At 40.8% G+C, this 15,313-nt stretch overlaps 1 protein-coding gene across 1 annotated transcript in view; it reads right to left on the reverse strand.

Annotated features, from left to right (window-relative positions):
- Nucleotides 1-15,313, reverse strand: part of LOC124974790 (nucleolar MIF4G domain-containing protein 1-like) — a 61,609-nt gene that overhangs the window by 24,569 nt on the left and 21,727 nt on the right.

A 15,313-nucleotide genomic window follows, 5' to 3' on the forward strand; every position in this document is an offset into this window, starting at 1 on the left:
TACTACCTAAAGTGTTATACAGATTCAATGCAATTCCAATTAAAATCCCAACGATGTACCTTACAGAAGTAAAGCAAGCAATTATGAAATTCATCTGGAAGAATAAAAAACCCAGAATAGCTATACCAATCCTTAGTAGAAAGAGCGAAGCAGGGGGTATCACAACAACAGATCTTCAACATTATTACAAAGCAATAGTAACAAAAACGGCATGGTATTGGTACCAAAATAGGTAGATCAATGGTACAGAATAGAGGACATGGACACAAACCCAAATAAATACAATTTTATCATACTAGACAAAGGGGCCAAAAATATGCAATGGAGAAAAGATAGCCTCTTCAACAAATGGTGCTGGGAAAACTGGAAAACCATATGCAACAGAATGAAATTAAACCCCTGTGTCTCACCCTGCACAAAACTGATCTCAAAATGGATCAAGGACCTTGGAATCAGACCAGAGACCCTTCATCTTATACAAGAAAAAGTAGATCCAAATCTTCAAATTGTCGACTTAGGATCAGACTTCTGATCCTTCTTCCTTAGGATCAGAACTCCAATAGCACAAGAAATAAAAGCCAGAATCAGCAACTGGGATAGTTTCAAACTAAAAAGCTTTCTCTCAGCAAAGGAAACTATCAGCAATGTGAAGAGAGAGCCTACAGAGTGGGAGAATATCTTTGCCAACCATACTTCAGATAGAGTGCTAATTTCCAGAATCTCTAAAGAACTCAAAAAACTCTACACCAAAAATACAAATAATCCAATCAACAAATGGGCTAAGGAAATGAACAGACACTTCACAGAAGAAGATGTACAAGCAATCAACAGATATATGAAAAAATGTCCAACATCTCTAGTAATAAGAGAAATGCAAATCAAAACTACCCTAAGATTCCATCTCAACCCAATTAGAATGGCGATTATCAAGAACACAAGCAACAATAGGTGTTGGCGAGGATGTGGGTATAAAGGTATACTCATACATTTCTGGTGGTGTTGCAAATTAGTGCAGCCACTCTGGAAAGCAGTATGGAGATTCCTCAGAAAGCTTAGAATGGAACCACCATTTGACCCAGCTATCCCACTCCTTGGCCTATATCCAAAGGAGATAAAATCAGCATACTACAGAGACACAGCCACATCAATGTTCATTGCTGCTCAATTCACATTGCCAGATTGTGGAACCAACCTAGATATCCTTCAGTTGATGAATGGATAAAGAAACTGTGGCATGTATATACAATGGAATATTACTCTGCCATGAAGAATGATAAAATTATGGCATTTGCAGGCAAATGGATGAAATTGGAGAATGTCATGCTAAGTGAGATAAGCCAATCTCAAAAAGCTAAAGGACGAATGATCTCGCTGATAAGCGGATGAGGACATATAATGGGGGGTGGGAGGGGTTACCATTAGGGTTAGAGTTAGGTTTAGGGTTTGGGATAAGGAGCGTGGTAAGAATGGAGGAAGAAAGGACTGTATAGACGGAAAAGAGGGGTGGGTGGGGTGGGGGGGAAGGGAAAAAAATAACAGAATGTATCAAACAACATTACCCTATGTAAATTTATGATTACACAAATGGTATGGCTTGACTCTATGTACAAATAGATACGACTTTTTTTTTTTTGGGTGCTGGGGATCGAACCCAGGGCCTGTACTTATAAGGCAAGCACTCTACCAACTGAGCTATCTCCCTAGCCCCACCATGTACAAATAGAGAAACAATATGTATCCCATTTGTTTACAATAAAAAAAAATCAAAAACAAAAGCCATAGAAACTGCTAATTATATCACAGTTAAACATGTTTTTCTTCTTTGAAGAGATTCTGAATTTCCTGTATTTTTGAGAACATTTTCTGGCCAGAGAATGATAGAAGTGCTGAACATGTCTCTAGTGTTGTAATCAGGATAATTAAGTTCCATTTATAATAATACTCACGTTATTAAAATATTGCCAAGGTCTGTGCCCAATAAAAATTGACCTAAATCTTTCCTGGTCCCTAAACCCAATATTTTATTTTGGGAATCACGCCACATTCTTATAGTAACACACTTTTACTAGAACCCAAGGGCCTAATCAGTTCAACTCAAAGGACAACCTCCCCTGCCGATGTCACACTACTGAGCTGGAACTATTACTATACCCGAGGAAATGGACAGACATCAAAAATAAACATTCTCCATTCCTCATAAGATCCACTTTACATTTTCACAGAGTAAAGTATTTTTGTGATTGTGTATTCAGGAAATTTGTTAGCAATGGAGTTTTTATCATTATATGATGATTTTTTTCTGAATAAAACTGCTACTGGAATTCACAAATACTAGTTTTGTTCCCTGTAGATTCTGAGTTTTTAAAAAAGGCAGAAATTAGGAATGCACATATTTTCAAAGAATTTAATAAAAAATAATTTAATAACAAATTTAATAAAAAAAAAAAAAAACACAGGACAAGCCACTCTCACTCTGCCGTGAAGCCCAGTCATGACTTGTCTGATTTCTTCTTTCCATTTATTCTTGGTCTGTTCAGGAAGGAGATGGCAGCATCAATGGTCCACTCATTTGTCATATTAGTCTTTTTGTTTTTGACTCTGCAAGCCACCCTCTCCCTATCTAATCAGGGGGCTGCTTCCTGTTTTTGTTCTCTGCCATTTTCCAGATGGGGCGATTTTTATCATCAAACAGTATGAAAATAAAATATTAGGAATTGGCACCTCTGTTTTGTTGGGAGGTCCAGGGGCTTGCCAGTTGACTTGGGCAGAAAATTTGGAAATGGCACAAAACACAGGCAGGCATTGTCTGCAGGACAAATACCCCAGCATGCCTTTGGTTTTCTTCACATGGATCCCCTAAAGAAAACAAAAATCATGATGCAATTTGTTTAAACCTGAAGACATGTACTTACAAGCACATCATGGCCATTCTTCCTGAAGCATAGTGGGAGTTTTCCTATTTCCTTCTGCCATCAAGAATGTGATCCAATGTGGGCATTCCCATTGAAGTGTGGCCCTCAACTTCCTCTTGGCCCAGTGTCCATGGCCTGGGCTGGGTCCTGGTCCTCCATGCAGGAGAATTTCTGTGTCAAGCACCAATGGAATGTTGAGCATAAGGAGAGCTGCATTAGGGGTAAAAATCAGGAAACAGAAGTCCACGAAGGAGAAAGGATATTTTCTTTGTAGTGAATATATTTTGTCTTTCTTCATTTATATGGTGAGCCATTTATTTCTCCCAACTCAGTCAAATTTTCATTCCTTCTGTATGTTCCTTGGGAAACACTGTTCATCTACCTCTTCTCACTCATTAAAAATGATCTCATGGTCAATGCTCCAGTCATCCCTCTTATGACATGTCATTATGGCTGTGACCTGTACATGTGCAGTCTGCCTGCTTCACTCTGTCCTGGACCCATGGCAGACATTGCCAATTAATCATGGTATTCTTTTCTGAAATTATTGTGGTGGCCTTAAATATTCTTCTCAGAGCAGCATCCTAAAGTCAGAAATGCTACCTCCTGTCCCCACGGGAGCTCCTTTTCCACCAGAAACTATCATCAGCGGAGCAAAGAACAAACTATCTGAATTAACTAACACCAACACACAAATAGTTCTTAACTTTTCCCTTACTTTCCAGTTGTGAATCAAATTAAGGACACCAGTTAAATTTGAATATCAGAGAAGAAACCAAACATTTTTAGTGTCAGTGTGGTTTCAAGTATTTTATGGAATATACTTTTACTAAAAAATTGTTCTTTGGTGTCATGGTCATGCTTACACTAAAAATTTTTGTTTGTTCATCTGGAATTCAAATCTAAGTGGGAGTTTTGTATTTTTCCTTGCAAAATCTGGCATCCATACTGACATCCACTTTTAAAAACAAAGTTGTGAAAATAACCTATATGCACCTGTTATGCTGCCCTTTTAGGCTTGGGTGACAAAGACGTGAGATTTTACTATTAGTTATTGAGAGAGGACATAGTTCAAGACTTGCTGGGTGAGAGAAGAGAGGTTTTTTTGTCCCAAAGTTACAACTCATCTTCTTAGTCAATAAGATAAGTAGCTGAGCTGAGACACATCAGGGCTTGGTGGCTTTTGCACAAATAACCCCCTTAACTTTGCTTCAGGGACAGGAGCTGGCTCAGACTGACTGTCTCCAGACAACCAAATCTCCCAGTCACAGGCTCTATCTTGGAAGTTATATATATATATATATATATATATATATATATGTGTGTGTGTGTGTGTGTGTGTGTGTGTGTGTGTGTATATATATATATATATATATATATATATATATATATATATTCCCCCCCCCAAAGAGAACCAGTAATCCAGGTCAGGGAAGAGAAAGAGGGACACAAGTGCAAGGGGCTTTAAAATATTGAAGTATAATTTAAGATGCAGAAAATTAAGATTAAAATGTTCCTCTGCCTTTGTACTGGCTGGTCACATGACTTTCCTAGACAGAGCTGGCTTCATCTGGCACACACAGGCACAACCCTCCCGCTTGTCCTGCAGGCCTTGTGTTCCACATGGTGACAGTATGCCTTTCAAGGCATGAAGGGTTCTTTGTACCACCTCTGACTTCAGAGCATGTGAAGGTGGGCAGGTGGACATGGCCATTTGATGGGGGCTCTCTCTCTGCGAAGAGTCCCCAAACCTGCTGCATGCTAGAATCTCATGGAGGGGTCATACGAATCCTCATACTTGGGTTGACTCCCAGGGGCCAGGCAGAGCTGTGTTGGGAAGATGTCCAGGTGATACCAAGTTTGGGAACCACTGGCTTATGTCCAACATGTTTCCCTGAGCTAGACATCCAGGAATGTGACTTGGGAGAAAAGTTACCCTTCCTTGTCCAGTCAGGGGGAGGAAGAGGGAGGAGGTGGGGATTCCTTCAGGATAGAGTGGCATTGTTTTTTTTATCAGTTTCTGGTTTTCTAGCTTGACTGGGCTGGATGAAAAAAGAATTCTTCATGCAGGACAAAAGTTCACTCTTCCACCTAATGAGGAACATTTGGGAGGTCTGGAGACAGCACCCCTTCAGTGGGGACAGAGGGCGGTAGAAGAGAGGGTCATTGGGATCCCCTAATGGAGACCAGTTGAGAGGTGCTGGGAAGACACCAGACTCACCTTTCTTTATGAGCCCCAGACACTCCCCCCCCGCCACCTCACCTGTCTCAAGAGACTTGGTTCCACTTCCAGAGAGAGAGAGAGACACGCTCAGATTCATCTGTCACAGTGATGGGTCCTGACCCTGTGACCTCTCAAGCTGTGCCTTGGGCCTCTGGACTTGATTTCTCCAAAGAGCCTCAAGTCTTGACCCAGAAGGTCCCTATTGACTTTCTGCTGGTGGTCACCTGCTGAAGTAGACCCTGAGAAATTAAAGTCAGCAAATACCTCACCAGGGATTTTTGAGGTTTGGCTGGAGCACTGTATCCAAAGCCCAAGAACCAATCTGTCTAATTATCTGCCACAAGATTACTTTCAATGTCTTTTGAGGACCTGCAACTCTGCTGAACTGTGGGACTTAAAAAAGACAGCACTGGGAGACTAAGAGAGAGGAAGAGGTCCCCTTCCTGCTTCTGGCCCTGGCTGGGAAGTAGAGAATTTCTGCACAACCAGGTGAGCTGGACGATTTCACTCTTCTTTGACACCACCTTCCAGAAACACAACCAGCTTCTGCTGAAGGTCCCACCTCCAGGCCTCCAGGGCAACAGGGTGTTCACAGGCCTGTAAGTATTTACCTAGACCCCTAAGCCCTCTACCTAGGTCAGGGTAGAAATTTTACCATATGTAATCACTGATTTGGGGGTAAAAAATAGTCTACAGGTGCCAGGTGTGGTGGCACATGCCTGTAATCCCAGCAGTTCAGGAGGCTGAAGCTGGAGGATGATGAATTCAAAGCCAGCCTCAGCAAAAGTGAGGCACTAAACAACTCAGTGAGACTGTCTCTAAATCAAATACAAAATAGGGCTGGGGATGTGGCTCAGTGGTCAAATGCCCCTGAATTCAATCACTGTGTACCCTCCCCCCACCAGAAAAAAAAAGTTTACTGGTGACAGATTTTTGGGGCTTAAGCCAATTATTAAATTTATTGTATCTTTTCCAAACCAGAAGTGAAGGTTTGTGTGTGATCCATTGCTGCATAACACATTACCCTCAAATGGAGCAACATTTACCATCTCACACTTCATGGGCTTGGCTGTGCAAGTCTGGTTCCTGGTCTCTCATGAGTGCATAATGAGAATGTCAGCAGGTGCTGCAGACACCTGAAGATTCTCCTGGAGCTGGAGATCTGACTTTCATTATGGCACACTCACATGGCTCTTGACCCGAGGCCTCATGTCCTCACCAGATGTGTTTTTCCCAGGCTGCTTGAGTGTCCCACAACATGACTCTGGCTTCCGTGGGAAAGAAGGATCCATGAGAGAGAAGGAGGAGAAACTGCCTCATCTCTTATGGCTTGATTTGGAACTCACACTCTGACATTTCCATAATACACGGGTTATAGAGGTCAATTCAATTCCACCCAGGAGTGGAGTAGAAAAGCCAGGATATTTGGGGCTCGTGTTGAAGGTTGGCTACCCCACGGGAACCTTGTTTCCCACCCTCCCTTGTAATGTAATGATTTGCTGATTCCCCAGTCACTTCCTCTCCATGCATCTGATGCATCTTGGTATTACTAAATTATTGAGTCTTTTTGCCACCTCTCTTCCTCTCTCCACTACAGTAAACGGAGTCTGGTTGACCAGGTGTTCTTAAAACTCAAAACTGGGGAAATAATTAGAAACAGAGATGGCTAGTCAGCAGAGATGTCTCTCTATCTTCAGCCTCCAGAATTTTGGTGCCCCAAACCTTATTTAAGGGAATTTCAAACCTATAACAAAGAGAACATTGATAGATTCTTTGTTTCGTGATCAACTTAAATTAAATGTAGTTAAACATCCCAAGAAACCATAAATTTCTCATTCACAATTGTGTACCACCACTGCTAAGCACAGAGGAACACAGTGAAATCTTCTATAGATTATTGAGTGTTTGCTCTGAGTTGGGTCCCAGACTGAGGACTCTGCCTGCTTTTTCTAGCTTAATTTCCACAAAACCTTGGAAGGTGCATGCTATTATTATCTTATGGTGGATGAGATTTGGAAAAGTCAAAGCTTGTCTACTCTCACAGAACCACTAAGGATTTTAAAGCAAGTGTGTGCCACTGAACTCAGAACTTACATCCATGATCATACATGTTTGCATAAAGGAATGGATGGGGTTTGAGTAGGTGGCCCTTAATATCCACTCCACATAGGATTTAGTGATTTCAGACTTGGTTTCAACCATGTCATAAAGGTGGGGTTCTCTGGATTCTGAGATGGAGATTTGCATGTAGGATTTTTTTTGAAAGGGAGATATCTCGATATTAACACTTTTGTAAGGGAGGGGAAGAAATCAGGATGAGGCAGAGGTGGAAGCTGAACTTCAGTGTAGTCCCAGGAATGGCCCAGAGGTCATTATAGAAGTGAGACAGTCCTTCAAAGATGTCAACGAGTTAGAGTGAAGAGTCTGATCTCATAATCTTACATTTATTAGAGTGGACTGTCCTTCTTAGACTTGGATGTTCCCAAAGATAACAGATAGCTGCCATTCTTTAGCATCATCTCCAGGGAGCCTGGGAATAAAGTCCTTCTATTGCAAAGGGGGTCACAACACTCAATTTGTAATCTATTCGAGAAAACCATGCAGGTGCACACATGTGGATATACACACAAACACTCAGACACACACACACACACACACACACACACACACACACCACCTGTCAATTCCAGCCAGTGATAGAAAGTAAGTTCATCCATGAGGTCTTACCTGAGTTCTCAGAAGGGAGAAAATACATTTGAAAATTTCACTGAAATTTACCTTATCTGATTTTCCTCTAATTCTCCATAATAAATCCTTTCACCTGGAGCACAGACACACCTACCCAACAACAGTGTGCATGGTACACAAAGAGGTAATATATAGATTTATAGCACACAGCATTTGGTGTACACTTACACAAAGATGCAATTCATTCACATAGACACTCCACAAGTATACACAATATCCATACATGCATATATGCATAGTCCCAATGCATATATTCAAACATGTACTGGCAACATGTACCCAGCACACCTTCATGCACACACAACATGAAGCAAATTAATCCAATGTCAATGAGGGAACACACTAGTTAGAACAAATTAAAATAAAACTTTTTTAAATTTAAAAAATTGAAATGATCGTTGGAAATCTATTGAATTGCCACATTGGGGAAGATATATGGGGAAATAGACAAGTTACAGGAACAGAGGCATATCTTGTCTTTTACACCTTCTATGAGGCATACAATGTTTATTGAATAGAGTGGTGGAGAGTTCTCATATTGCAGGCTATTCTCATTCTCTCTCTCTCTCTCTCTCTCTCTCTCTCTCTCTCTCTCTCTCTCTCTCTCTCTCTCAATAATTGAGTTTGTGTCAGATAAGTAGGACCACAATATATTCTCTGTTATCTCAAATTACCTGGACACCCTCCACCCCCACCAATGGAAAATAGAATTCCAGCAAAGATGAAGCTAAGAATTTATGCCTTTCCTCTTTGGCTTACCCATCATCCTAGTCCCAAGTTGCCACATCAAGGGGGAAGACCCCACTAGCCATGGAGCAGAGGATTGATCCTGTGCCACCTGCACATCAGTCACCAAGTTCACAATAAGAGGAGATGTGGAAGATCTCCAGGCCCAGGGAAGCCTGTGCAATAGCCTCTTCTCCTAGGAGCAAACCTCTGTTAGCCTGGAGGGGCTCTTTTAGATCTATTACAGCTACCTCTTCATCCTCACCAGCAATTGCAATGGGGCTTTTTTTCCTTAAACAATGATCTATTTCACCCTTTTCCGAAACTGTCTCTCTGTGCCCATCCAGCCTTTGTGAGTGTTCCAAGTGGAACATCACTGTGCGGTCACTCTGTTCTGCCTCAGGAGTACCTGTCCACACTGTGGCTGCCTATCCACCAGCTCACTCATCATTTTTCACCATGGCCCTTTTTCTTTCCCCAAGTTCCATTTTGACATTTTACTCCTGCCTCCCCTCAGCCCATAACTCTTGGGCTGGGGGATTAACCTGGTTATTTATTTGCAAAATTCCTTGAGTGAGGGATGAGGAGGGAGGAAGCTCAAGAGGGACCTTTGTCCCTGCATCATGAGTGGTTATCCCATGCACTTAGCAAATGATAAACTCCAGGAGCTTAGAAGGGGAGAAGGTGACTGCATGGTTTACGTTTGCTAAGGGTGATATTGTCATTATAGAATGTTCCAAAATTTTTTCTTTCCTCCACCTCCCCCATATGCACAGCGCTTCTGCATTTGTTAGCAATCTCAATGTGTCCAGTGGGGATTCCTACCTGTCTACCTCACTTCAGAAACCCTCTGACCCCTTCTGTGATGTCTGTTGATTCCATTCATAACCATGTAGGGTCATACTTAGGGAAAGCATTGAACAGAATTCCAACAAAAATCTTCTATTCCACCTGCCAAGGAAATAGGAAAAGGAGATGGGAAGAGAAGTGTGACCAGAGTCTCTCCCCAGCCTGAGGTTTGCAGTGATAACCCTGGACTGATGGGCCTGAAGATTTCCCTGTTGACTGGTGGTAAATGCCACCCTTCATCCTCTCCCTGCAGCTTCTAATATCGTGGGTGCATCTTCTTCCATTGGGGAAGTGACACTCCCATGACACTCCCTCTCTCTAATGGCTGAGCTTCCACCTGCAAGGCAGCCACAGGCACAGCTTGTCTAGTAGTCACTCCATGCACAAAAAGGGATGGAGGCATATTTAACCTATGTCTCTTTGATCCTCCACTTAATTTTGCCATTGAGGTCTCCAGGACATCAGAGAGGAGGGAGATGGCAGTGTCCCTTGAAGAAACTAAGAGTGTGCAGAGAGTACCTGTGGGAAAGCAGGGAATCCTGTGTAAACTGTGTGGTCTCTGATCATCACTGAGACACAGATCGAGGGTCCCCTCGGGAAGGCGACGAGGTGTGGTTAGAGGACTGAGTCCTTGAAGAACCATGAACTTCTGCATCAGTGTGGAAGCTGGCGAAGTTGAGGTAATGAGAGTATAAAGAAAGATGTGAGAGCAGAGAACCAGGGATGGTGACCGGGACAAAGTTCCCTACCTTCTCTAAGCTCCAGTTGGCCACTCAAAGGGCTTCAGGGGACATATGAACATGAGGCTCAGAGTTCATTGAAGTGTCTTTGTTGCAGATTTTTTTAATCCCCCAAGGTTTAACCCTCCGCACTTAGAGCAAGCTCCATTCCACAATGTCCTTTATTGCCTCTGTGTCAAAAGATTGTCAACAAGCCATGGGAGATCAATACACATTATATCATCTCTTTTCACTTTGAGGTGTGATGCTGGGCACATGTCCTGGAGCCCTGCTGATTGATGAACTGAAGCACCATTATGTTTTTGTGAATTGAGATCTCTTTTCCAAACTTCATTTATCACTGAAATTGGAGCCAACCCTGCTGGTTACAGAAGACCACTTTTGGTGCAATCAGAGAGTAAGGTAGTGGGTCCCATCCCTAAGCCTTCCTTGGGGACCTGTCCTCAGCGCCCCTGAGTTTACCAATGTTGACAGTCTTGCCAAACACAAATCCATTGATTTCTATGAGATTTGGTAGAATTATTTCACCTCCAGTTGGTTAGACACCAGAGCAATTAGTTGAATCTATAAGATAATCCAGTGCACCAGGAAACCAGGAGGACTAATTTCAGCCTCTGATCTCCCCAATTGCATGAAGCCATTTATTAATAAGCATCTCCAGAGGTCACTGGCAACTGTACTCCAATAAACAATATTTTATATACAAAATACAGTGGCATCTTGTAATAGGGACTGTTTCTCTTTGGCCAGGCTATTAATTCCTGTCTAAGAAAGACATGGGAACAGATGAATGGGTTTTGGAATATTTTAATGGTTGAGTTTGTGGACACAAATGTACAAAATACTGAAGGCTGGCCAAAACCACATCACAAAACCCCTAATTATCCTTGCTGCTGGGCAGCATTTCAGCACAATGAATACAAAAATGAATATCTATGGTATCATTTATCTTTGGTTTTCAGTTATGTGCTATGACTGTTTCTTTTTGCATCATATTTTCCATATTTAGTGTTATTATTATTATCATGATCATTATTATTAATTTTACACAAGATCATAACATCGCAGAGCTAAAGAAATTTGGGGGAATTTTTAGAATCATAATTTTCAAACTGTTGCATGGAGGGCTAGAGTTCTGGTGAGGAGCCCCTAGCAGAGGGGAGAAGCCACATGAAGATGCATGTTTCCATCCTACAGAGTGAAGAATGGAGTCCCAGGGGGAACTGAACATCAAGAGAGCTGGTGGTAGCACCCTGATCTTCTGGTTGTTAGAGAAAAAAAAATGTCTGTGGCTTTGAAATTTGAGAGAATCATTCCAAAAATGCAAACCCATGTCAAAAGCCACCCAGTTGAATGTGTGGAGTTATAAAAGATTTGGTTCAAAAATCACACCAAAGAGATTGTAATACAGAACACCAAATAGAAATTCTAGATATTTGAGTGATCATGCACTTTAAAGTTTGGCCTGCAAAGGTGGGGATATAAATACGGAAGGATAAAGTACATCAGGCAGACCTCCAGCCAGAGCAGAGAGAGAGAGGGAGAGACAGTGTAATGGGATCTGTGCAGTGTGTGTTTATGTACCTGTAGCTGTGTGTGGACTGTGTGTGGGTAGACAGAATGTGTGGGTGATGTGTATTCCTGTAGGGCGTGTGTGTAGGTAGAAGTGTTTCAGAGCCTCAGTCTTATAGACAGCTGACTCCATAGCTCTGGGCCAGAGTGAGACAGAACCTCATTGAAGAGGAGTGTGACTTGGGCATGGCCCCCAGGAAGCAGAGAGAGAGAACTCCATCCACCAGGGACAAAATATAGACCCCAGAGGCACATCCCAGTGACCTACCTCCTCCAGTCACATCCAACCTGCCTCAGTAATCACCCCATTAATCCATTCATCTGGATGAATGAACTGATTAGGTTAAGGCTCTCATAATCCAACCACTTCATCTCCAAACTTTCTTGCACTGTCTCCACACAGGAGCTTTTGGGGGATGCCTCACATTTAAACCATAATAATGTGTCTACATGGTGCATGCATATGTGTCACCTGGTTATGAAGTGTGTGTGTGTGTGTGTGTGTGTGTGTGTGTGTGTGTGTGTATGAACTAGAGGAATATGGAGAAAAAGACTCAAACACATAGAGAAATGCTGAAACAGAATAACAGGCAGACAGAGGGACAGATAAAATAGAGAGAGATTTGTGATAGTTCTTCTTCCAGATTAAGAACCCAGTTCTGAAGTTGACTTTGTTATCCACCGGTTACTGCTACATAATTTAGGGTGAGACAAGCTGCCTTTTCAAGAGACAACTTCCTCTCCAGTAAAATGCCTTTTTTAGAGGTTTATGTGAAGAATCACATGATATCATAAGTATAAAGTGTTTTGTGTAATGACCAACACATGCTTAACTCTTAAGAAATGGGAGCCACTATTTTTATCATTATTATTTTGATTGTTTCTACTTCTATTGTATTATTACTCAATTAACATATCTTAAATAAAATTGTAAATTTTTTAGCATGGGGCATTATTTCCTAGTTTTGCTTTTCACTTGTTGGCAAGATGTTTCTAGAATTATTAGACTTATGACAAATGTCTAGATATTTTATGGGTGATTTTCAAAGATAGCAACTTATCCAATAGAGGACTTATTACTGCCATGAATTTGATTATTGAGAAGGAGAAAAGATACCCCAAATAATGCAAAAATGGTGGTTGCATCCTGAATTCTCAAATCTGTGATCTTCCTCCACTATGAGGAGAAAAATTCTCCATTGGTCTTCCAGACTTGGCCTACTAAAATAATTTTCACCCAGTTGTTCCTGTTAAATAGGGAGAATTTGGATTTGGAGAAGGAAGAATTTCAAAGAGAAGGAAATTTCAGATTTGCTTTCTCTTTATAGATTTGTTTAATTTTGTCCTTAAAATAATCCAGGGATGTTCCAATTAGCAAAGAAGAGGTATTTACAGATGACCAAGTTTTCTACCGCAGGTGGTACAACCATGCAGCTTGGGCCATCCCAAGAGTTCTCTCTTCCCAGACAACAATATTAAGAAAAATAACTAACAGACAAGGTGAAAGTGGCACGGTACATTTTCCCAGTCAAAAAGCATTCAAAGACCAATCATGTCCTCTCTCGACTTGCCAGGGAACCTTTTCTTTGGTGATCAACCCAACTTTTCCCATTACTCTTTTCTTTTCCTCGCGGGTAGCCCTTGGCACTTGTCCATGCCACAGACTCCTGGGAAGGAAGGGATAGGAGGACTGGTTTTATTTAAATCAAGGAAACAATATCAATTATGAGGAACATGATAAAGTTTTAGAAAACCTAATATTCTGTGAAAGAGTAATATGTAAATTGTGACAAAGAAAATTCTAGAATCTTCCATGGTGACACCCTTCCATTCATTTGTAATTCTAGGAGTCACTTGGTATTGCAATCCATAATTATTTTCTAAATATCTACTAAGTGTTAGGCATGGTGATAGACATTAGACATACAAGAAGAAACCAGACTAACATAGTTTCTCTGGAAACTGATAAACTACTGGAAGAGATCATACACTCACACAATATTTAATACACTTGAGCTCAATGACAGGTGTACCAATTTTATTCTGGGGATTAGAGAAAACAACCTGTATGAAGTAAACTTTGGATCCCTCTGCACCTTATCCTCTTTCTTTATTTTATGAGACCCATGCTGACATGGTACACCTGAAGCTTCATTCTCTGGCTCAGGAGAGTCCATGGCCATGAAGACATGTCAGACCACCTTAGCTCATGATGATACTGAAAAGTGGTGTAAAATCTTTCTTAACAAATCTTCAAAGTTTGTTTTTATTATGACGTGATTTTTGGACTTAGTTTCATCCTCTTATTACACTTGAGTATTTGATGGTGGAGGGGCATGTGTGTCTTTTAAAGTTTCTTTATTGTAGCTCAGATCTTGGTTATGAAATGAGAAGTGTAATGCAGCTTATTAAACTCCCTTTATTATGGAGTCTTAAGAGCTACATGGTATTATGCAAGTTTCTCTAAATTCTGGATACCTAGGAAGAAAATGTGGAGACTTTCATTATTGCTATTATCAAAAGGGAAAAATAAGAAAGACTGTTCTTCCTTCTTAAATACAATTAAAATTTTTAATATGCAGGCACAGGAAAAACTGATAAGAATCAGTAGATTATGGCAAAGAATATCTCAAGTACTGTATGAACAAACTTTTTTTATCAAACATCCATATGACTTTGGGAAAGTTACCTCTTCTCTTGGTACCTTAATTTTGTAATTGTGAAACCAGAAGGATAAATTAGATAATCTCAAAGTTCACTTTTACTTCTAAAATTTCAGGTCTTTGTTTTAAACCCTAAAGCATCACATTACATAAAGATATTCTAAGTCCTAACCCACAGGGACTTCCAAATGGACTGAAATGGATAACATCAACTAAAACAACTGGGTGAACTTTGAACTATGATCTTCTCTAATGTTACAGAGAAAAATCTTAAATCATTTCATGACTGAGGTGCCATCTTTTCTTGGAAGAATGAGATACTGTCCTTTAATTTGGGGCTGAAAATATTCCAGAGGCTAGTCTAGAAAAAAAGCAAAGCAATGGAGAGACAGAGGTAGAGACAGAGACAGAGACAGAGACAGAGATAGAGACAGAGATATAAAAGTATGTGCCAACATAAAACCCAAATGAATATGCAAACATTGATTGAATGTATGAATGGATGGACAGAGAGATGGAAGGATGAAGTCTTTATCTATGACCTGGTGGGTAGTTCTATCAAAACCAATTTCTACTAAGATGGAATGAGTTCTATAAGTGATATTCGAAGTTTTGAAGTTCTGGGTTCAAATATTGCCACCTCCTAACATGTATGCACTTGATGTATGACCTTGATGAGTTTAAGTAACCTCTTGAGCATTCATATTATCAGTTAGTAAAACTTTTTTTGTGAGAAGGCAATGAGATCATATGTATGAGATATTAGCTCATAGTACATGCTCAGTGAAATATGGACCCTGATTTGAACAATGATATTGCTATGGTTGAAATTCATATGTTGAAATCCTAACTCCTAAGATGATGGTATTAGGCCTTTGG

This window comes from Sciurus carolinensis, unplaced genomic scaffold (genome assembly GCF_902686445.1).
Source record: "Sciurus carolinensis unplaced genomic scaffold, mSciCar1.2, whole genome shotgun sequence".
NCBI lineage: Eukaryota > Metazoa > Chordata > Mammalia > Rodentia > Sciuridae > Sciurus > Sciurus carolinensis.